At 36.9% G+C, this 21,565-nt stretch overlaps 1 protein-coding gene across 3 annotated transcripts in view; it reads right to left on the bottom strand.

Moving 5' to 3' along the window:
* Positions 1–16,519, bottom strand: part of LOC150078483 (SPRY domain-containing protein 3-like) — a 179,016-nt gene extending 162,497 nt beyond the window's left edge. The window contains exon 1 of one of the 3 annotated variants that reach the window (XM_090385550.1): positions 16,425–16,519. The gene's annotated coding sequence lies outside the window, so the exon portion shown is untranslated. Of the gene's footprint in view, positions 1–15,814; positions 15,926–16,406 lie in introns of those variants that run through there. The other 2 variants (XM_090385552.1, XM_090385551.1) reach the window with 2 other exon arrangements.
* Between the last annotated feature and the right edge of the window lie 5,046 nt (positions 16,520–21,565).

A 21,565-nucleotide genomic window follows, 5' to 3' on the forward strand; every position in this document is an offset into this window, starting at 1 on the left:
AAAACGCACGGGGGGGAGGTAACACTAAAATTTGGAAAGGCCGAAAGAGGTTGGATTTAGACCTTGATTAGAATTTGGCGACATTGTTAGAGGCATATTCGGTCAGTTTAGTTAGAGTGGGAGGGGAGGCTGAAGGAAACAGGTAGAAGGTTAAAGAGAAAGATAGAGTAGACATCCCTAAAGAGGTCAGTGAGGAAGCATCTCACCAGGCAAAGTATGGGGGGGGAGACAGAGACCCACCTACACCCCCCTCTGCTTGCAGATGGAGTTTTAAAGGGAACTGGGTATGAGTACCCAGTACAGATTGCCAAATGGCTTGTCGGCAGCAGAGCTGCAGTATGTCTCCATCAGTGATCGTTGTCAGGTCCATGTAAGTGTTGAATATCCTGAAAAAGGCCTCTGTGGTTGGGTAAATTCATGTCTTAATGATAAATAAGCTCATACACCAACCATTAATTGAAATAGCTCTTTACTGTGACTAGAATTTACAAATTAAAATTTAATATATAAAATAAGACTGCTATGATACACTATATAAGTATTAAAACTGTAATAAAATTACCTAAAATAAACTGGATTAAAAGTGATAAAACCTGTAGCTTTCGGAAGCATCAGCTTCCTTCCTCAACAGTAATAAATCTTCTGGCAACACTCCCTTATATATAACAGGCTCACGGTATTTCACCACCTGTTTCTATCAGCACATGGTCAGAACTGGAAGCGGAAATAGCTCAGGAGCACGAAAAACAAAACCGTTCATCCGTACTTAGGACAATAGTTTCAAATAGGGGATGCAAACGCATATCCCTGTCCCTATTCATGGTATTGTTGTCGGATGAACAGATTCGCAGGCTCTCGAGCCATTTACGGTCCCAGAATCCATGCGCTCTATCTACAATAACCGCATCCCCTGGGGAGATGCTCGGTCACAGCAGACTTATTATAATCAGCGGTTTTTATAGCCTTTAAATGCTCTCCCCAGACGATCCTTTAACCGCCGTTTTGTTTCACCCACATAGCATTCCCCACAATCCGGGCATTTTATCCTGTAAATAACTCCACTACTGAGGTCCTTTGCGATTGAATCTTTTACCTGGGACACAACTGTGTGCAACTTCCACCCGGGAAGTTGCACACAGCGTGTTTTGAAATCCTGTAAAATTCTGGTTAACCACTCAGTAAGGCCCGGATAGTAAGGAATGTATGTGGTAGCCACAGGAACAAACTGTTCCCTACAGTTGGACACTATTCCTTTGCTGTATCTGTCCACGAACCTCTGGGGATATCCACATTTTCTAAGGTTTGCTGTGACCTATTTAATTTCACATTCTTTATCCTCAGAAGTAGTACACTTTCATCGTGTACTTTCACCGTGGTCCAAAAGGGGAGAGAGGAGGATGCACTTCATTGGCTCAACAGCTCCCAATTTATAGTCTACTTCACAGGTGGACACAGGTGGCACCCTTGCATTTTTGGATGTATTGATCTCTAGGATAGGCTCTAGGCTAAAGACTTCGGTTTTTAAAAAAACCTATGTGTAAAGGTCAATCCACCCACTACAATTCAGCACAAGCTGGACAACATAATAGTGTGGTAAAAGCTCTAGTAGATAGAGCAATGTCACACCATACTACTTCTGAGGATAAAGAATTTGAAATTAAACGGGTCACAGCAAACCTTGGAAAATGCGGATACCCCCAGAGGATCGTGGACAGATACAGCAAAGGAACAGTGTCCAAATGTAGGGAACCGTTTGTTCCTGTGGCTACCACATACATTCCTTACTATCTGGGCCTTACTGAGCGGTTAACCAGAATTTTACGGGGTTTCAAAACACGCTGTGTGCAGCTTCCCAGGCGGAGGTTGCACACAGTTGTGTCCCAGGTAAAAGATTCAATCGCAAAGGACCTTAGTAGTGGAGTTAATTACAGGATGAAATGCCCGGATTGTGGGGAATGCTATGTGGGCAAAACAAAACGGCGGTTAAAGGATCATCTGGGGGAGCATTTAAATGCTATAAAAACCACTGATTATAATAAGTCTGCTGTGGCTGAGCATTATTGGGAGAGGCAGCATCAAATCTCCCTAGGGGATGCAGTTATTGTAGATCGAGCACATGGATTCTGGGACCGTAAATGGCTCGAGTGCCTGCGAATCTGTTCATCTGATTCGCAGGCACTTCAAATAGGGATATGCGTTCATCAAATAGGGATATGTGTTTGCATCCCCTATTTGAAACTATTGTCCTAAGTATGGATGAATGGTTTTGTTTTTCGTGCTCCTGAGCTATTTCCGCTTCCAGTTCTGGCCATGCGCCGATGGAACCACGTGGTGAAATACCATGGGCCTGTTATATATAACGGAGTGTTGCCAGAAGATTTATTACTGTTGAGGAAGGAAGCTGATGCTTCCAAAAGCTACAGGTTTTATCGCCTTTAATCCAGTTATTTTAGGTAATTTTATTATAATGATTTTATTACAGTTTTAATTCTTATATAGTGTATCATAGCAGTTTTATTTTATATATTAAATTTTATTGTAAATATGTTATTTTAATTTGTAAATTCTAGTCACAGTAAAGAGCTATTTCAATTAATGGTTGGTGTATGAGCTTATTTATCGTCAAGATGTAAGTGTTGAATCCAGTAGGATGGTCAAACTGCTGATTGATTTGGTAGTTGTTGGCGCATCGGCTTCTGTGGCCATATTGCACCTCCCAAGGTTTTTGCAGTACTTTGATCCAAGCCCGAGGCGGGAATCGAACCCGCGACCTTTGGGTTGCCGGGCAGGTACTTTACCCCCTCGGCTAGCCCGGTCGGCCGGTCAAACTGCTCATCCTGCCCTGGGGGTAGGATATGTTAGCTGCCAGTGGGCGGGAGACATTTACTTCATTCATAATCTGCATTCTCACTCTACTTCCATTCTACTTTTTTTATAGTTTTTTCTTACATCTTATGTATTTTTTTTTTCTGTTATATATATATATATATATATATATATATATATATATATATATTATTTTTTTTCCCCCCACTGATTCATCTTTTTCTCACACACCAGGGAGGGATGCAATGGTCTGTAATGTAAATTTAAATACTAATGCACAATAGTATTTAAATTAAGCAAGAATATAAAAGATTAAAACTAGGGTTAGTATGTACTTAACTGTAATTTATGGTTTGTGTTCTTTATCTCGCACACTTGCACTCTCATTCATTCTTCTGGCTTCATTTCATTGGTTCAACACTTGCTTTCTGCACTGAACTCTCTGGGCACCTCAATTTACTGTTATTCTTCAGTTGTGGTGCAGGCCTAGCTGCAAGTTTTTTGCAGGCCAGGTGAGAATGCAGTGATAGTGTGTGTTGTTAGCAAATGTTTGTTAGCATATATAAAGTAATGTAAGTTATTATTAACTTTGTATTCTTTCGGCCGATTACATTTGCTCTTCCACTCATTCACTCATGCTGGGTCACTCTTTCTTTCAACAAAACTGATATTTATTCCCTTTTACCATAATTCCTATTTCACTCCGTGCCCAGCCTATTAATTATATCTTTCATTCTCATTCATTCTACATTGCATCCCCTTGCTACTAGCTTACTGATATTTTTCAGCCTAATCTGCTTCCCTGGCTGCCTGTACATCTGTCCCCTACATGGCTACTTATTTGGCCTGGTGTCCCAAGTTCCCACAAATGGCAGAGTAGTCCTGGGGGGGGGTATCCAGGTCAATCCGGTTTTGTCATATCAGGTTTCTGTCGGGGGCACAGAATGCTACTATCCTGACAGTTTAAGTCATTGTCTGGGCATGATGGGAAAAGTAGGCAATTTTAACTATTGTTTAATTGCTGGTAGAGCTGAATTGACATTCTTTGGATAGTTCTGTGCATTTTAAATACTTGCTGTGTGAAGGTTGCAAAGGCTTTATAATTTTCCTCTTCTGTGATGAACAGATACTCTTCTCAGGCAGGAAGGGGACCAATCTGTTTTTTTTTTTTTTTGTAGTTGTTGGCACATCGGCTGCTGTGGCCATAATGCACCTCCCAAGGTTTTTGCAGTACTTTGATCCAAGCCCGAGGCGGGATTCGAACCCGCGACCTTTGGGTTGCCAGGCAGGCACTTTACCCACCTGGCTAGCCCAGTCGGTGGACAATCTGTGCTGATAGCTGTGTTCTGGGGATGTCATAAATTGTACAGTCATATGGAATGTGTGCCCAGTCTGTAAAGTGGGTGTAGAAATGTTTTTGTCAATCAAAAATTACTGGATGGCAAGTGATGTGCGTGTGTTGCAGTGCTTTATGATTAAACGACCAACATTTCACTACTTTTCAGGTCTTTTATGGAAGACTGCATATCTCAACAATTTTAAAACTTCTTGGTAATAAGCTGAATTAAAAAGGGCACCTCACAAAACAAATTCTGCTAACACCATTACTGTCATAAAATGTAATCAACATATATAGCTGTCATAAAATGTAATCAACATGACTGTTACATGTGATTTCGAGTATCACACATTTTTGGCCTTGAGGGTACCATTTTGCAATGGGAGCTATGACCATTGGTCTCAGTGTTATATACATACACCCAAAAATCATCACATGTAATCTTTGCAAAAAAAAAAAATGCAGGATCTAACATAGTGCACATGAACAAATAGGATGAAATGAGGCGACTTCATGAAACAAATTTGTCCATCGCTTGCCTCACGTCCTCAGTCAAAATTGTCTGAACTGAAACAAATGAAAGTGACTCCCCTCAGCAATTTCTCAATCAGCCATTAATCCTATCAAATGATCAAGCAGACTTCACTGATTTTTTTTTAACTGTTTCGGGATGTTGAAGGATGACTACTTCTTTCATCTTCAAGCAAAAAATTTCCGTAATGCACCTTTGAAATTACATTTTTCATAATATCATCATCTCTGTAAAACTTAATTAACATTTCACATATTTCCATGGTTCAATTTCCAAGTTTACAATATAAAATTTCACATATTGTTCAAATTTCCTCTACTACCTCTGGTAGTGGAGGAAAGGGACTTGGGTATTATGATACAGTCAGAAGTTCTTGTCTCCGAGCATTGTAGACAGGTTGCAAGGAAGGCCCAAGGCATCCTATTGATGATTTATCAAATAGCTGCTAGTAGAGATAAAGACATCATAATCCCATTATATAAGGCTGTTGTTAGACCACACTTAGAATACTGTTCAAGTATGGAGACTGAACCTAAAGAAAGATATTTTGTGCTTTTTGACAGTGAGCTTCTTGAAGGGTTACAAAGATGGGTAATTCGCTTGGTAAGGTCAGCAATAGGGCATTCATATGAGGAAAGACTTTGAATATGTGGGTTGCAGAGCTTGGAAACTAGGCAACTTAGAGAAGACTTCATTGAGGTATTTAAGGCTCTGGAAGCATAAGCAAAATGAATAAGAATGAAATTTTCATGGTTATAAATGATTCTAGAACAAGGGGTCATAATTTCAAGTTACTGGGGGAGATGTTTAGACTGGATTGCAGGAAGTTTTATTTTAGCCAGCGAGTTATAAATTACTGGAACAAATTACCTGCATGGGTGATAGAGGCTGACAATTTAGAGAAATTCAAAGTTCGGCTGGATAATTACCTACAGGAGGAGGGAAACGCATAGGTTGTTGTCTATTTCTTTTTCTCTATTTTTTTCTTTATTATTTTATTTTATTTATTTTTTGTTATTTTATGATTATTTTTTTGGCTGATGCAACATAGCCATAGACTTCTTTGCACTATGTGGCCATTGCTAATACTAATATCATTTTCAGTATATCACAAATGAGAAAAACAAGTGTTCACTCAAAGCAGTTTTCTGCAAGACTGGCAGGTAACAAATTAAAACTGTGTACACAGGCTCATATGATGTCATTGTAAGCCGTGCTCACAATCTTTTAGCTACTGCTATACATTAGCATTTTTTTAGCATTAATAGAGGCATACGATGCAAAAAAGCAAAAAAAATTAAACATCTTAAATTTATAATAAATATTACAGTAAATATAGCACTGTAATATATAATTACTAATTGATATTTTGGATCATAAAATTTAAAACAGTAAAAAAAAGATAAGCAATCAATAATGACGAACATGGCATGCACAAATTGCATAAGTGAGATACTGTGTGACAAATTTACGAGGCTTAAATAAATTTTCAGACTCTTCTCTTCATTCCTGTTTTTTTTATATGATTGAAGATTTCATGGAAGAGGAAATATTTCCCCAAATAATGTAAAAACGCACAGAATTCCATCTCTCAGTATTATCGCAACTTTATCAGTAATATCGCCACTTTGCTTATGGGAGGCTTGAAGTGGTGAAACACATGTTTAATCTCCAAAGCTAAGCTAACCTAGAGTACTAAGTACTATAGGTTTCAATACCTTTCATGTATGGGGTTTTTTCATAAAAAAATTATATATATAACCAATACAGTCCATTCGATGCCACCTGTGGCCTTCTGAGAGAAGGCTGTTAAAAAAAATTCTGAACAATTTCTCTTCCAAGGAAGCTCCTGGTTCTAATGGAATTTTTACACTTGTTCACAAAACATGCACTCCTGCGCTTTCTCCTATTCTGTGTTGCCTTTTTATGCTTTCTTATTAATTCTGCTTTGAAATTATGCTTTTAATTCTGCTTTGAAATTTACACATAACCCAGCAGTTTCTAAAAGGAGTCAGAAATCTCTCCTGTCATAATTATTGCACCACTGCACTTAAAAAAACTAACACAATTCGTCAGTAAGAATTCCATCAGTGTTGATCCACTAGTGAAAAACTGGTATATATTACTCATCTTCTAGACAAATTTGATGGAAAAATTCAGTGAAATCCAAGCAGTTGCTCTTGACATTCTAAGTCTTCCAATCATGTTTGGCATAAATGATCTTCTAAACAAGCTTTACCTAAACAAACTTTGGCAAAAGTTTGTTTAGGCAAAGTCTGTCTGTGCTGGGCAAAGTTTAGGGCAAACTTTGCCCAGCACGGACAGGCATGTTCTATCTGCGTTGGGAAAAGTTCTGGAATATCCACCACCAATTCCTTAAATGCTGATCTACAGGTAATTCTCCAATGGGGGAAGAAAACTTAATTAATAAACTTTCTAAAACTCAGTCCCATCTTATTTCTCGCAAAATGGGTCTTGTGCTCTTATTAGCATTAGTAGAGGCATTTGATGCAAGAAAGCAAGCTTATGCAGCATCAGCCAAAAAAAAAAAAAAAAAAAAACCCACTTCCACTTCACCCCTCTGTTCGTTCCAAATACCTGTCCAGCTGAGCCTTAAACTTATTTAGGCTATCAACCTCCACCACAAGGGATGGAAGTCTGTTCCACCAACCAACCACCCGCTAGCTAAAGGCAAATTTCCTCACGTCTATGATTGCCTTCAATGACACTCAGATTTCTCAATAAGATCATGTACCTCTTTAGGGGATTACTATGACTTAGGTAATTTATCTTGACATAAGCACATCACAAATATTGCTTCCTTGCATCAAAAAAATTGGATTTTCTTTCTTATTCTTGGTGTTACTTTTCTTCTACTTACTTTTCTGCCCCACCATAGAATATTATTCCCACAAAATTTCTCCAAAAGTTGTTGACTCCATTCAAAAAAGGAGTCAGGTTAATTAATGAACACACACACACACACACACACACACACACACACACACACACACACACACACACACACACACACACACACACACACACACACACTTTCTTCCAATGCATGCCTTTTCTAGATACTTTCCATGGAAAGAATCTATAGAAAAGGCATGCATTGGAAACTGAATTATTCAGAAAATCAAGTCTAATGTCAACAAGTATCTTTTCCACATCAGCTACTGGAGTCGAATACACCAATGACTTTAAATGGCCCCACAAAAAGAAATCAAGTGGGTTTAAATCAAGTGAGCATTGAGGCCAGGAAATTGGTCCACCCCTATAGGTTTTATATATTTATATTTTTCATTAGTCAGAATCCCTTTTGTATTTCATAAGGGCTGCAGCTATCTATTTCTGCTGTGCACACTAAAGGGAAACACAGACAAAGGCTAAATATTTCCAAATGCTCTAAGGGCCAGTCTTAGTCCACATCTGTAAGCTGGACTCCATTGCTTTACATCATGCAATTTGTCACTTAAATGATATTCTATTATGACTCTGATGAAACAAAGGAATCTTTTTCACTATATTCATATGGAAAAAAGAAAAATTAGTTACTGGTATTATCCTTCCTCAAGTGTAAGTTACAGTACATCTTTAGGGATTATTTATATATATAATTCATATTATAAATAAATATACAGTAATACCCCGAAGTTACGCAATAGGTAGGTCCGACAAAAATCTCTTAAGTCGAATTTGCTTAAGTTGGGGTACAACTTTGCATATAAATACATATAAATTTTGTTTAATTGCGACCAAGGACTAACAAAAACACTAGTTTAGAAGAAAAATATATTTAATAAAATTGCAATTCTTTATACATATTAATACAAAATATGTATCAAAAAATAAATGAGTTACATAAAAAATTTATTTCGATGTTGATGGCTTCATAAAAATCTAACAAATTCGTCTGATGAAACACGCCTTCTTTTTTTTCACGGAGAATTTCTTCGTAGCAAGCTAATAATTTTTTTATTCCTTGCTTTGTAGCTATAACGCGTTCTTCGTTGGAATCTTATGTTTTCTAAAATTTTTAAGCCCTTTTCAATTGAGCTGAGACCTTCTGTCAAGCTTGCAATTGTCATGTGCTTTTTTGGTGGAACTGGGTCTGAAGTGTCAGATACTTCAGTGACGTTTTGCTCATGCATCTCTATGAGCTCATTCATTGTCAGCTTCTGACTACGTGAATCCAACAGCTCGTTGACATCATCACCATTGACTTCCAAATCTAATTGCCTGGCAACATTAACAATTTCTTCTATCACATGAGCGACATGATCAGTTTCTGGCACTGTTTTCGTCTCGTTTTTGGAAAAAAAAAAAAAAATGGATAAAATTTCATCCCAAGGTTCTTCAATGATTCTTACGGCATCTAAAACATTGAATTGTTTCCAAAAGTCTTTAACAGATATCTCACTATTTTGTCTTATAGCTTCATTTAGACATGCAAACGAACAGCTCGTGTAGTAGGCCTTGAATGTTTTGATGACTCCCTGGTCCATCGGTTGAAGCAAGCTGGTTGTGTTTGGAGGCAAAAACAACTTTCACGCGTGGGTCGAAATTAATTAGGGTGGTAGGAGGGTGACCGGGTGCATTGTCAATAAGAAGCATCACTTTAAATGGAATCTGTTTAGACTTGCAATAACGTTCGACTTCGGGTATGAAGTGGTGACCAAACCAGTTGTCAAAAACGGAAGCTGTCACCCAAGCTTTATGATTTGACTTCCAAATCATTGGTAAGCTAATTTTAGATATATTTTTTAAAACGCTTGGGTTTTTGGAGTGATAAATTAAGAGAGGTTTTAACTTGCAGTCACCAGCTGCATTCCCGCCAATCATCACTGTTAATCAGTCTTTGGAAACCTTAAAGCCAGGAAAGTTTTTTCTTCGTGAAAATGATGTAATTTCCAACAAAAGTTGAGCATGAATTCGAACGCACACATAAATATGACAGTTAGAATGCAAATTCTTGTATATATGTGCAACTCCTGCGGCAGCAAAGTTGAATTTTGTTCATCTTTCGCTCTCACTCTCCGCCGTTGCACCGTATATCGATAGCATACGAAAAACAACTTTAAAGATAGTGGGCGGCAGTGTTGCCAAACGAAAAAATCAAGAACTGCGTAACTCTGAGTTCGCGTAAGTCAAGATATTACTGTATACTGGTTAGGTTAGGCTTAACTGTACCTTATGAGAGGAAGTAGGGTTCAAAAAGATTTATATTCACCCAGAAATAGCTGTTATAGAAGACTGACACAAACACCATGTATTACACTTTTTCAACATAGTCACTAGACAAAATGACATACATGTATTTTGCCATCTCTCAATACAGTTCCGCCGGTCAGTTTTGTACAAGTCCTCTGACTGTCCTTTTAGCCACAACTCAGCAGCAGAGTGTCCTCCATAAAGAAAGAACTTCAGGGAAAAACAGAGGAAGAAATCCGACAGTACAAAGTTGAGGAAATAAGCATGACGTGGCAATATCTTAAACTCACATTTGTGGGCACACACCTCACTGCAGGATGAAAGGAATGCGCAGGGACATTATTGTGGAACAAATGCACACCTTTCGACAGCTTTCCTCATCTTTTTTCTTTTATAGCAGCATATAGCTTTATGAGGAGGTTGGAATAATACTTCACTGTCACAGTAGAATCCTTTTGAAGGTAATCTGTTAGCATTACACCATACTGATCACAAAAAAACTAACAGCATCACTTTGCCAGCACTTGGTTGCACCTTTGCGTTTTTTGGGAGCGGTGGTGATTTTGCATGCGTCCACTGTTTTGACATTAGCTTAGCTTCGGGATCATGATGACATATCCAAGTTGCATCCATGGTGACCAAACATGAAGAAAACTCCTCTTGCTTTTCCTGGCACATTGACCTCTTTCCTTCTAGTATGAGGTAATAAGTCTGGGAACCCGTCTAGCAGACACTTTACTCATATGCAACAGTTGATGAATGATGTTCTCCACAGACCCTACACTAAGTTAGAGCTCTACAGCTAATTCTTTGACACTAATATAGTGAACTTCCAGGATTAAATGCCTCAATATTTGCAATACTTTCTTCTGTTATAGCAGTTGCTGGGCAGCCTGGGATTTCTTCATCATGCATTGAGGTTCTTCCACATTTGAATTGTTAATACCAATGTGCAATAACACTTAACCTGGGCAGTCTTCTCCACAAACAGTGACCATTTCTTCTTGGATTGTTTTCAGTGTTTTACCTTGCAGAAAGAGGAACCAAATCACTGATCTATATTCCACTTTATCCACTGTGACACTTCCCTTCATTCAGCAATGTAAAGAAAAAAAATTGTCAGATCAAAACAATTTATGTAGTTACTATAAAGACTTCAAGGTATCAACCCACAATAAAAAAAAAAAAAAAAAAATTATCTCTCTATCACAACTACTTCTGGGTGAATACAAATCGTTTTTCAATTCCCCTCTGCCATAAAGGCTGGTAGATAGCACACAAGTACCAAAAATTATTTGTATCCAGTCTCCATTGTGATATCAATAAGTATTTTAACATCATCATGTGCACAATTTTAAATAATTTCATGCCTTTTATCAAAAAATGCTGAAATTTATGCTGCTCACCTAGTTGAATAAAATTTTAAGAGAAGGCCAACTTAAGTTACATCTAGTTAGCAAGAGTAAGTGGAGTGTGTCTGGTATTAATAAATAAATGTGTTTATTAGTAGATGAATTTATGAAAATATCTAGTCATACATATCCTAGAAGGCAAAGACAGAGGATTTTCAGATAAAATGAGATAATATATGTAGCCCATATACAGTACATAAAATGTAAACAGAAAATATATACAGTAAAATCTCGTTAATACAAACGCGGTTTATACAAAGTACTCGTTTATATGAAGCACATACCATTCCCCTGCTAAAGGATAGGCTTTTCTATGTAAATATACTCATTTATTACAAAGTTCTTTTTCACCCCGTGAGAAAGAAATATTGTCATTTTGTATGTTTAATGCAAATCTTGGCTGAGTGATCCAATTATTGTCCCCGGCCACCGGGTTCCCTACTTCCCAAAGGATGGCACTGACTTGTTAGAAATTAGTTTTGTGTAAACAAAAGCAGTTTATGGTAGCTACAATGTCAAGTGCACTCTGAAAAACATCTTTCTGAAGGATGAGTTGTTAAATTAATAAAAGAATAAAAAGTTTTTCTAAGTTGTTTACATGCACTCTCTTGCTCTCCACGGAAAAAAGGTCAGTTGCAATTGTTACCCCAGTTCAAAGAGTCTTTTGCTATCTTATACAGCAATCTATATCTTTTGTGCCATTTTATCTGAGCTGATGTCTTTTTCGGAACTTGTGTCTTTAAGTTAATTAAAATTTTTTTTTGTATTAAATCTTATCTAGCAGTGTTATGGTGACAAAACGTAGACGGACAGAATGAAGCCTGGAAATTAAACTAAAAATTATACAAGAGGCTGATAGGATGGAAAGAAGCAAAACAGACATTGCAAAGGAATACAACATCCCTTTACAATACTGAAAAACCAAAAAAGACTTGAATAGAATTCATGGTGCAAAACACGAGGAGCTTGAAACAAAACTTTGAGTGGTATCAACAAATGCATGCATCTAATTTGCCAATATCAGGTCCGATTTTGCAAAAAAAGGCAAAATTATCTAGTTCAGCAACGTGGGATTAATGACTTCAAATGCAGCAGTTTCTGGCTCCAAAGATTTAAAGAGAGGAATAACTTAGTTTCGCAAATGTTTGCGGTAAGTGGATTAGTCGACAAAGAAAAGACTACAGACTGGTTGTGTTATGTACGGTCCATCCTTCAAAAATGAGGCAAAGGATATTTTTAATCTTGACGAAACAGGTTTATTTTATAATTTGCTGCCAAACAAAACATTTGCTGTTCAAGGAGGGTCTTGTCATGGTGGAAAATTAAGTAAGCAAAGACTCATTGTTCTGTTATGCTGAAATTCATATGGCAGTACAAAACTATGCCCACTTGTGATCCATAAGTTTTCCAAGCCAAGATGTTTTAAAGCAGTTAACCAACTTCCCTGTGATTATGAGGCCAATAGAAGTGCTTGGCTTATGGTCAAAATTTTTAAGTCTTGGTTATCAAAATTGGACAGAAGAATGGCTTCAGAAAAAAGGAACAGTTTGATGATTCTAGACCATTTTACAGCACATTCTGCCAAGACACTTAAGCTGACAAATATATGGCTGTTGTTTTTACCCCCCAATACCACCAGTTTAATGCAACCACTGGATCAAGGCATTATTTATAACCTCAAGAGAGCATATAGAGCCCGCCTGATAAGGTACTTGATCCACAACATAGAATGGAACAATTTGCAGCCAAATTGGAATGTCTTGGATGCTATCCGTAATCTTGTTATTGCTTTGGAAAGTAATACATAAAGCATAATAATCAACTGTTTCAGAAAGAGTGGCTTTGGAGAGAACATCATAGAAAAACATGGTCTAGCAGACGAATGTGATAGCAACAGTGAGGAATGGAGGAATTTGAAGGAACATATGGATTTTGTTGGTGAATTTGAAGGGTTTGTAAAGGTGAATGATGAAGTTGCTACCATTGCAAAACCAAAAGAACTGCTGGGTACCAAACAAAACAATGTTTTTGTTACCGGCGACAGCAAAAGTGAAGAAGCGCACACACTGCCATCTAAAAAATTAAAACCTAAAATGCATTGAACATAATACAGAATGCGTTGGCTTGCATAAAGAAACAACTGTTGCATTTGATAACGTCTGTTCTGTAGCTAAAAATGCATATAGGACAAAAACTGTGCAAACAACATTGGATTCTTTCTTTAAATAAGATTAATTTATTAAAAAGTTAATGGTTTGTATGTCTCCTTTTATATTAAGATTGTAATTCTTTTTACTGTGATACTAAAATATTGTATACATCAAAATATATATTGTACAATATTTTCATTTCTGTTAATATTACTTTTCTTGTAGTTTATCTTACAAATAAAATAAAATGTTTAAAAAATGTCATTCCTATTACTGTATTGTTATACAAGGCTTTTGTTTTCATTTTATTTTATTAATTTATTTTTTATATTATTATTATAATTCTTAGATATACAGTATGTACAAAAAAAACAAAAAAAAAAAAAAAAAACGGTAAACTTTTGACACTTTTGGGGAACCTGGTTACTACAAAATGTGAAAATTTAGGTCCCTTCAACTTTGTATTAACAAGATTCCACTGTATACATAGCACATCATATTATGTTACAAACTTATTATCTAGTAAAGCGTACAAACATCAAATGAGAGAGATAACTGGCTATAATACAAAATACAATGTCAAAAAAAGCAGCAATTATTCTGGTGTACAAATATTGTGTTTAGGATTTCTGTTTTATACTATTTATCATTCTGCAAAAAGGAATGTTTATCATTCCTTTTTATACTATACTATTTATTTATATACTATACTATTTTATACTATTTATACTATTTATCATTCTGCAATGTTAAATTCCTTTAACCCTCTGTTCCTAACATGGCATCTGACAGGCACCACTTTTTAAAAATTCTGTTATTTTTTAAATTTGTAAATGGAATCAAATCCTCCTGTGTGCCTTTTTACCTATCAATATTTTCTAAATAGACAGTATTTTCTGTTTTTATTTCAATATGCTAAAAATTTGAGAAATTTTTGTTTGCCATCTAACTTTCTTTTAGGCAACTCCCATGTGGCATCTATGAGAAACCAGCAACAGATGCTAATCTTGCCACAGTACTATGATTTTGCCAGCTAAACAAGAACATCTGATAAAAATACAGACATTCATACTACATCTGGGTTTCAATCTGGGGATTGCTAACCCTAAAATATTTTTTTTAAAAATACAATATACAACTTTTTTTTTTTTTTTTATCATTACTATTGGTTTCCATCATTTATTTTCATTCAATGTTTTCTAATTGGCAAATTATAATAAATAGTTCAACATTTGCAATTCAGTAAAAAGGCTATAGATAAATTTTTATAATCAAAACAAACAAGTTTTGGCACAGACACAAATTTCTGTTAAAATTGAGGGTGTGAGTGACAGATAGTTAATTATATCACTCACACCCTCAATTTTAACAGACATTAAAAGTCATGTGTTGGTCCAGGTAAAAACCTATCTAGGGTTTTAATCCTGTTTATCAAGCAATACAAGAGCTGGTTTGGCACTGGTAGTCGTCACCTATACTAACATATACCAAAACTGCCATTTTCCACACCATGTCAATGAGATCAAGGTTTTGTTGTTGAAGTAGCATATCCTGATTATCAATGTTAACCATTCCATTTACCATTAAACTTAGACTTTATATATGTTCACCATTACTAAATATCAAAAACAGAGCCATGCCAGGGCAGGTTAACCAGGGACTTGTCCTAGGCACATATCTGCAAGTGATACAAAAATGAAATACATTTAAAATTTTCACGGTTGGAATATGAACTGTTTGCCTACTGAACCCAACACAATCTTCTGATTATGTGTAAACACCAAATCCACAATAACATCTTTTTACAGCTAACTTCACATATAGAACAGTCTAATTTCTTATATTAAGTTGATATCCTATCAATATTACCATTCAAACATATGAACACTTTTTTGAGAAAGCTGATAAAACTGATCACCAAAAGATGAGACGGGTGGACGTTTTGTTTACTTATTACTCAATAATGCAATATGATAAACATGTGTGTATTTGTATATGTGTTTGTATATAATAAAGCCTTCATGAATACATGAAGGCTTTATTATTTGTGAAGACAGAAAATAAACACAAAATTTACTCACTTGTTTTCTGTCAGACATTGTTAATTAAAGGCTACTGCTAATATTACACGTATAGAATATCACACCAGTCACTTTAATTGACAAACCTAATAACAGAAAGTTTTATCCATGCCATGTCGTTATTTCACTCCAGCCAGGTAAAGCGCTCAAGTACGCACACAGTACACGAGATATCGTGTTACACTGTATACAAATATGATCACATTATATACAACAAATGTTTTAAAAATAATAATAAACACTGCCATGTAACTCACAAATTTCAAGACGTTGTGACTATCCACACCTCAGCCCCACAAATATAATAGAAGGTATCATAGCGAATTTGCAAACCGCAACACATAACTTAACATCAAGACGTCTAGCCCTTTTGACAACTCAAAGAAGCAGCTACAAACCAGCGACTAAAACAGATAAACGTTTTCGATAATAAAAAAACTACAGTACATATTATTATCAATACTCAATATGTAATGTAGAAAGTAATAAGGACGAAATTCCCCACGAAAGGGGAATTAAAATAAATAGTTTAATTATTTCTAAAAATATCACATGGGAACACTGGATAAATTGTGAAAATGTAATAGCTACTTCACTTTATTGTGACATATCCATAACATCAATTTTGATTGCTTTTTATCGCAATTCCATTTCTGATCAGTCTAGAATTCAAAAAAGGAGCTATAACTTTAAAGAAAGACAATATATGTATAAATATTTATATAGGGATGAAAAGACAGCTTTGTTTATATAACTGCCATATAAGCCACAATAACTAGTCAAGCTGCTACTAAGATTGATAACTCTTATAGAACAAAACCTATCGCTTCCTACAAATAATTGGCTTACATCTTCAAATTCGCTCACCTCTTGATGTTTTTCATTATGCTTAGCTTCCTTCAACCACTACCCTCTTATGTATTTACGTGGAGCGCTTATCGCCCTCTGAAGCGATAGCCGAAACAGAACGATGATAGTAAGCATCGATGGTTCCGTTTCGCAATACTTTTTTTTTTTTTTTTAATTTCTTTTCATTATTTTTTTATTCTTTTGTGGGGGGAGGCGAGAAACACTATACAAGCCAATGCGTGGCTTCTGGACTCTTATGGCGCCACGTAACTTTTTTTTAAGGTCCAATTTCTTCACAACTTACAGTAACTTTGCCTGCTCCAACTACTAGATGGCTCAAAAGTTAAGTTGCAACCTGTGTCACTTTTTTTTTTTTTTGTAACTATACCGAAAATTATGGTGTATACTGAGTGATCACTGAATTATTACCACCCCTATGAAAACTGAATGCGACCCGTTGACCACGTGAGGTACCTACATAACATAGATAAGGTGTCAGTGGTTCAGTAAGTAGTAAAATTCCGAGCGTGATGGGTAAAAGGAAGAATTTATCGGACTTTGATAAAGGACAGATTGTGGGTGCTCGATGAGATGGTGCCTCGATTTCCCAAACGGCTGAACTGGTGGGGTGTTCAAGAGCCGCTGTAGTTAAAGTGTACCAGGACTGGCGTCAAAATTATCAAACAACGACGCGACGACAAAAGTGCAAAAGGTCAGCGAAAGGTAGATATTAGGGGTGAGCGCCGGGTCCGACGACTCGTACAGGCGCAGTACTGTTGAAGAGTTGACTAACCAATACAACATGAGCCAACCGAAACAATATCTGGCATGACCATGCGCCGCACGTATGGGCTATACGAGCAGACACCCCTACGGCATTCTCTCCTAACCAAGGTTCATCAGCGCAAAAGACTCGCCTGGTGCAAAGAGCATGCAGTTGGACGTTAGATTGGAAGAAGGTGTGCTGGTCGGATGAGTCACGTTATTTACTCCACATCGTGGATGGTCGTGTGCGGATTTGTAATTTAGCAATTTGCAGACACAAATACGGGTTAATGTATTTAATTACGGGCAACCCTAAAATAATAATAATAATTTTTTGTAAATTTGGCCTGTTACAATGTAAGATCATCATCGGTGAAGACAGGATATTAGAGCTGGAAAAGGAATTAGAAAATGTGAATTTGAATATCATCGCTTTGGCTGAAACAAGAAGAAATGAATCACATATAAGTTTATCAAGTGGATATCTGCTGTACACCAGTGGAAACAGTGAAAGGAGTGAAGGTGGAGTAGGCTTTCTGGTCCATAAAGATATAAACAACATTTTGGAATTTAAAAATACATCACCAATAAGACCAACATCGGGTCATGATGATGGCAGTGAGGGATCAGAGTGGAAGCAGAGGGTGCTAAGGATACACCGAAATTGAGTCTTCTGGAGGAGCACACAACTCAGTACACTATCATTATGCGGGACTTCAATGCTAAGGTTGGAAAGAGACCAAACAGCACAGAAAGGGGAACTATAGGAAAATTTGGAATTGGTGAAAGACTTGTTGAATTTGCAGAATCTCGAGGAATGTCAGTAATGAACACTTTTTTCAAGAAAAGGATGAACAGAAACTGAACATGAAAGAGCCCAAATGGATTAACAACTAATGAAATCGAATTCATCCTCACCAACAGAAGATATATCGTGAATGATATATCTTCTATTAGTGAGGCATCTTCCCATTCTGTGAACCACATCCAGCATTTACCTTGTCCTGAACAAGGTAAATGTTGGAAGTGATCACAGAATGGTAAGATGCACACATGATATAGCTGTAAGAAAAGAAAAGGAAAAACTGACTCCAGTAAATAATACGCGTCTTTGAGTTAACAGAAGAGGAGAAAAAGCAGTATGTACTGGAACTTAAGAACATGTTTGAGCTTCTGCAGACTGCTCAGGACCAAGAAATCGATAAGGAATATGACAACTTTCTGAAAGTGATAAAGCACAAGAAACCTATAGGTAAAAAGCAACCCAAAAAGAAAAAAATTATGCAAAAAAGACTTGTCATGATGAACCGAAGACGACAAATGAAGAACAAGATAAACACTGACAAAGAGAAAATTGTGCATACTGAGTTATGCAAAGCCATTAGAAAGAGACTCAGAGAGGACATAAGAAAATTTAACACAAGAAAAGTAGAACATGCATTAAGGAAAAACGAAGGATTTAAATTAGCAGCCATGAGCAGTAATACAGAAAGACATATGTTACTGAAACTGAAGAATAACGATGGTACTTATAAATAGCAGAAAAGGCATAATTAAAATAGCAGACTACTATAAAGAGTTATACTAGGAGCGAGGGAATTATGCCAGCAGTGGGGAAGACGGATCGCAAATTAGTAACACATACAATATACCTGATATCGTTCTTAATGAGGTAGAACATGCGTTGAAGAAAATGAAGAATAACAAAGGCCCAATGGAAGATGAAGTTACTGTAGAGTTCTTAAAATTGGGAGGAAGAGATATTACCCAAAAACTGGCAAGACTCTTCACAAAATGCATTAGAAAAGGTGTGATGCGTAAGGAGTAGACTAATGCAATCATAGTTTTGCTGCATAACAAAGGAGATAAATCAGAAATTGGAAATTATAGACCAATTAGTTTATTATCCCACATATACAAGTTGTTCACAATGGTCATTACTAACAGATTAGAAAGAATACTTCATGAGAATCAACCGAAAGAGCAAGCTAGCTTTAGGACAGGATTCTGAACTTTGGATAATGTCACAGCTAACGGAGAAAGCAAATGAACATAAAACACCATTATGCCTGGCATTTGACTCCATACAGCACAAGGCAATGTTTCGGCACTGGAAAGACAAGGCATAGATACCCCACATATTATGATTTTGAAGAAAATATGAGAATGCTACCTTCTTTATTAGACTAGACAAAGACAGTATGAAATTTAAAATTGAGAAAGGAGTTCGACAAGGAGACACATTATCTCCGAAGTTGTTTCCTGCTGCCCTTGAGAAAGTTTTCAGAAGATTAGACTGGTCACAGAAAGGAGTCACTGTGAATGGAGAGTACCTAAACCATTAACGATTTGCAGGTGACATTGTGGTCATAAGCCATGATCCCAAAGAATTAGAGGAAAACTTAATCAGTTATGCACAGTTAGTAAGGATTTTGGACTAAAGATAAATATGGCTAAAACAAAAGTAATGATGAACAAGTATGCCACAGAAAGGGATATAATGATTGAAGGAGTAGTAATTGAAAAGTGGAGTCATATACTTATCTTGGAAAAGTTATTAGCTGTAATAATGATAAATGGCTGGAAATCAAGAGAAGAATAAATTTTGGGTGGATAGCATTCAGGAAATATAGTCACATACTGAAGAGCAATATCCAAGTTTGTCTGAAACATAAAATAATGAACCAATGTATACTCCCCACCATGACTTATGGAAGTGAAACTTGGGGACTCACCAAAAGGATGGAAGAGAAGTTGAGAACTACACAGCAAAGAATGGAACGAATTATAATGGGAATAAGGGAAACGCATGGTTTAGGCAGCAAACTCAAGTAAAGGACATTCTTATCAAAACTAAAGAACTAAAATGATCTTGGGCAGGGCACATAGCTCGAAGACATGATGACAGATGGACTAAGAAAATAACAGAGTGGTACCCAAGAGGAGCTAGAAGAAAACCTGGAAGACGACGGAGACGGACAGATGAAATGCATGAGTTTGTGGGTAGTAAATGGATGGCCATTGCGCAAAACAGAAGTAACTGGAAAGTTGCTGGGGAGGCTTTCATTCTGCAGTGGAAAATGGCTGATGATGATCTGTCTGTTGTTGCCATTGAAAGTAGAAAACTTAATGGAGGGGTGAAATAGATGATGTGGGATGATTTATAATTTGGGGCGATGCCTTATAAGCTTTCTTTCTTGCATCATTTATTATTTCTAGTATCATGAACATTACAGAAAAGATATCCTCTAAAAAACGGGAACAGTTCAGTTGCAACTGATAACTCTATCCCTCTCGCGTCGGACAAATGCTTTTGAGTTCCTGCCCTTTTCCCCCCTTTTCAGTTTGTATGTGACAATCATCCCAGTCGACTTTTATTGTTTGATTCCTCTTTGGCAGAGCTTTCGAGTAGTAATAATTTGGTTTATGCAAAGTTAGCGGAGTTTTAGCCAGGTTAGATTTTAATTTTCAACTTTAGCTATGGAAGGCTGGCTGTTCCAGTTGCAGATTTTCCACCCTCTCCCACCCACCCCAGCAATTGACAACAGCTATGGCCAGCGAAGAACAAACTACAGCAACGGAAAGTAGACACTACCAGCAGTGAACCTGACGGCAGACACCAAACCCTGCAGCAACAGGATACCTCAAGTTTCAAAAGGTCAGTAACTAAATACTCACTAATGCTGTGTCTAGCGGATTGTACTTGCTGTCTGTGTGGGTAGCAGAACGGTATTGTCACCATCCTCTCCACACAGGGTGGAAAAGACCCGGGTTCGAATTCTTGATGCGAGGAACTTCAATGGGTCTTTTTCATTCTGTGGCTGAGTTAGCAAAGTTTTTAACCCCCAGAAACTCGGGTTTTTCATCCAGCAAAACAGGCAAATCGACCAGAAAACACATGCAATTTACAGACGTAATACACAATGCATGGCATATGAATTTAATTATTCAGGTGGCCTAAAAATAAGTTTTTTTTTTTTTTTTTTTTTTTTGGATTGTACTTCCACCTGCAAAAACCCAGCTCTTGAGACATACAACAGCATATACCGTGGTTGAACAGTCCAACAAATGAAGCAACCGCTAATACTTCCCGGAATTGCGGAGAACGTACTGCCGAAAAATTTTACTCACGACTCCCGCGTAGCAGGAACTGTGCTGGTGTATTTCAGCCACCCACTTCTGGGTGCAAACTATCCAGCAAAACGGAATAGACATCGGTCATCATCACCTGGAAGCAGCGCCAATTGCCTTAGCACCAAGAAAAGTTACGATATCGAACGTCCCACCTGAGATTTCTATCAATTTCTCCGAGGAATTTTATCCAAATACAGATGTTACCGGGAAAATACGCACTTTCTGCAACCATAAACCGGAATTTTCCCCAATAAAAAGCT

This window comes from Mastigoproctus giganteus, chromosome 11 (assembly GCF_048544385.1).
Source record: "Mastigoproctus giganteus isolate SK-2022 chromosome 11, ASM4854438v1, whole genome shotgun sequence".
NCBI lineage: Eukaryota > Metazoa > Arthropoda > Arachnida > Uropygi > Thelyphonidae > Mastigoproctus > Mastigoproctus giganteus.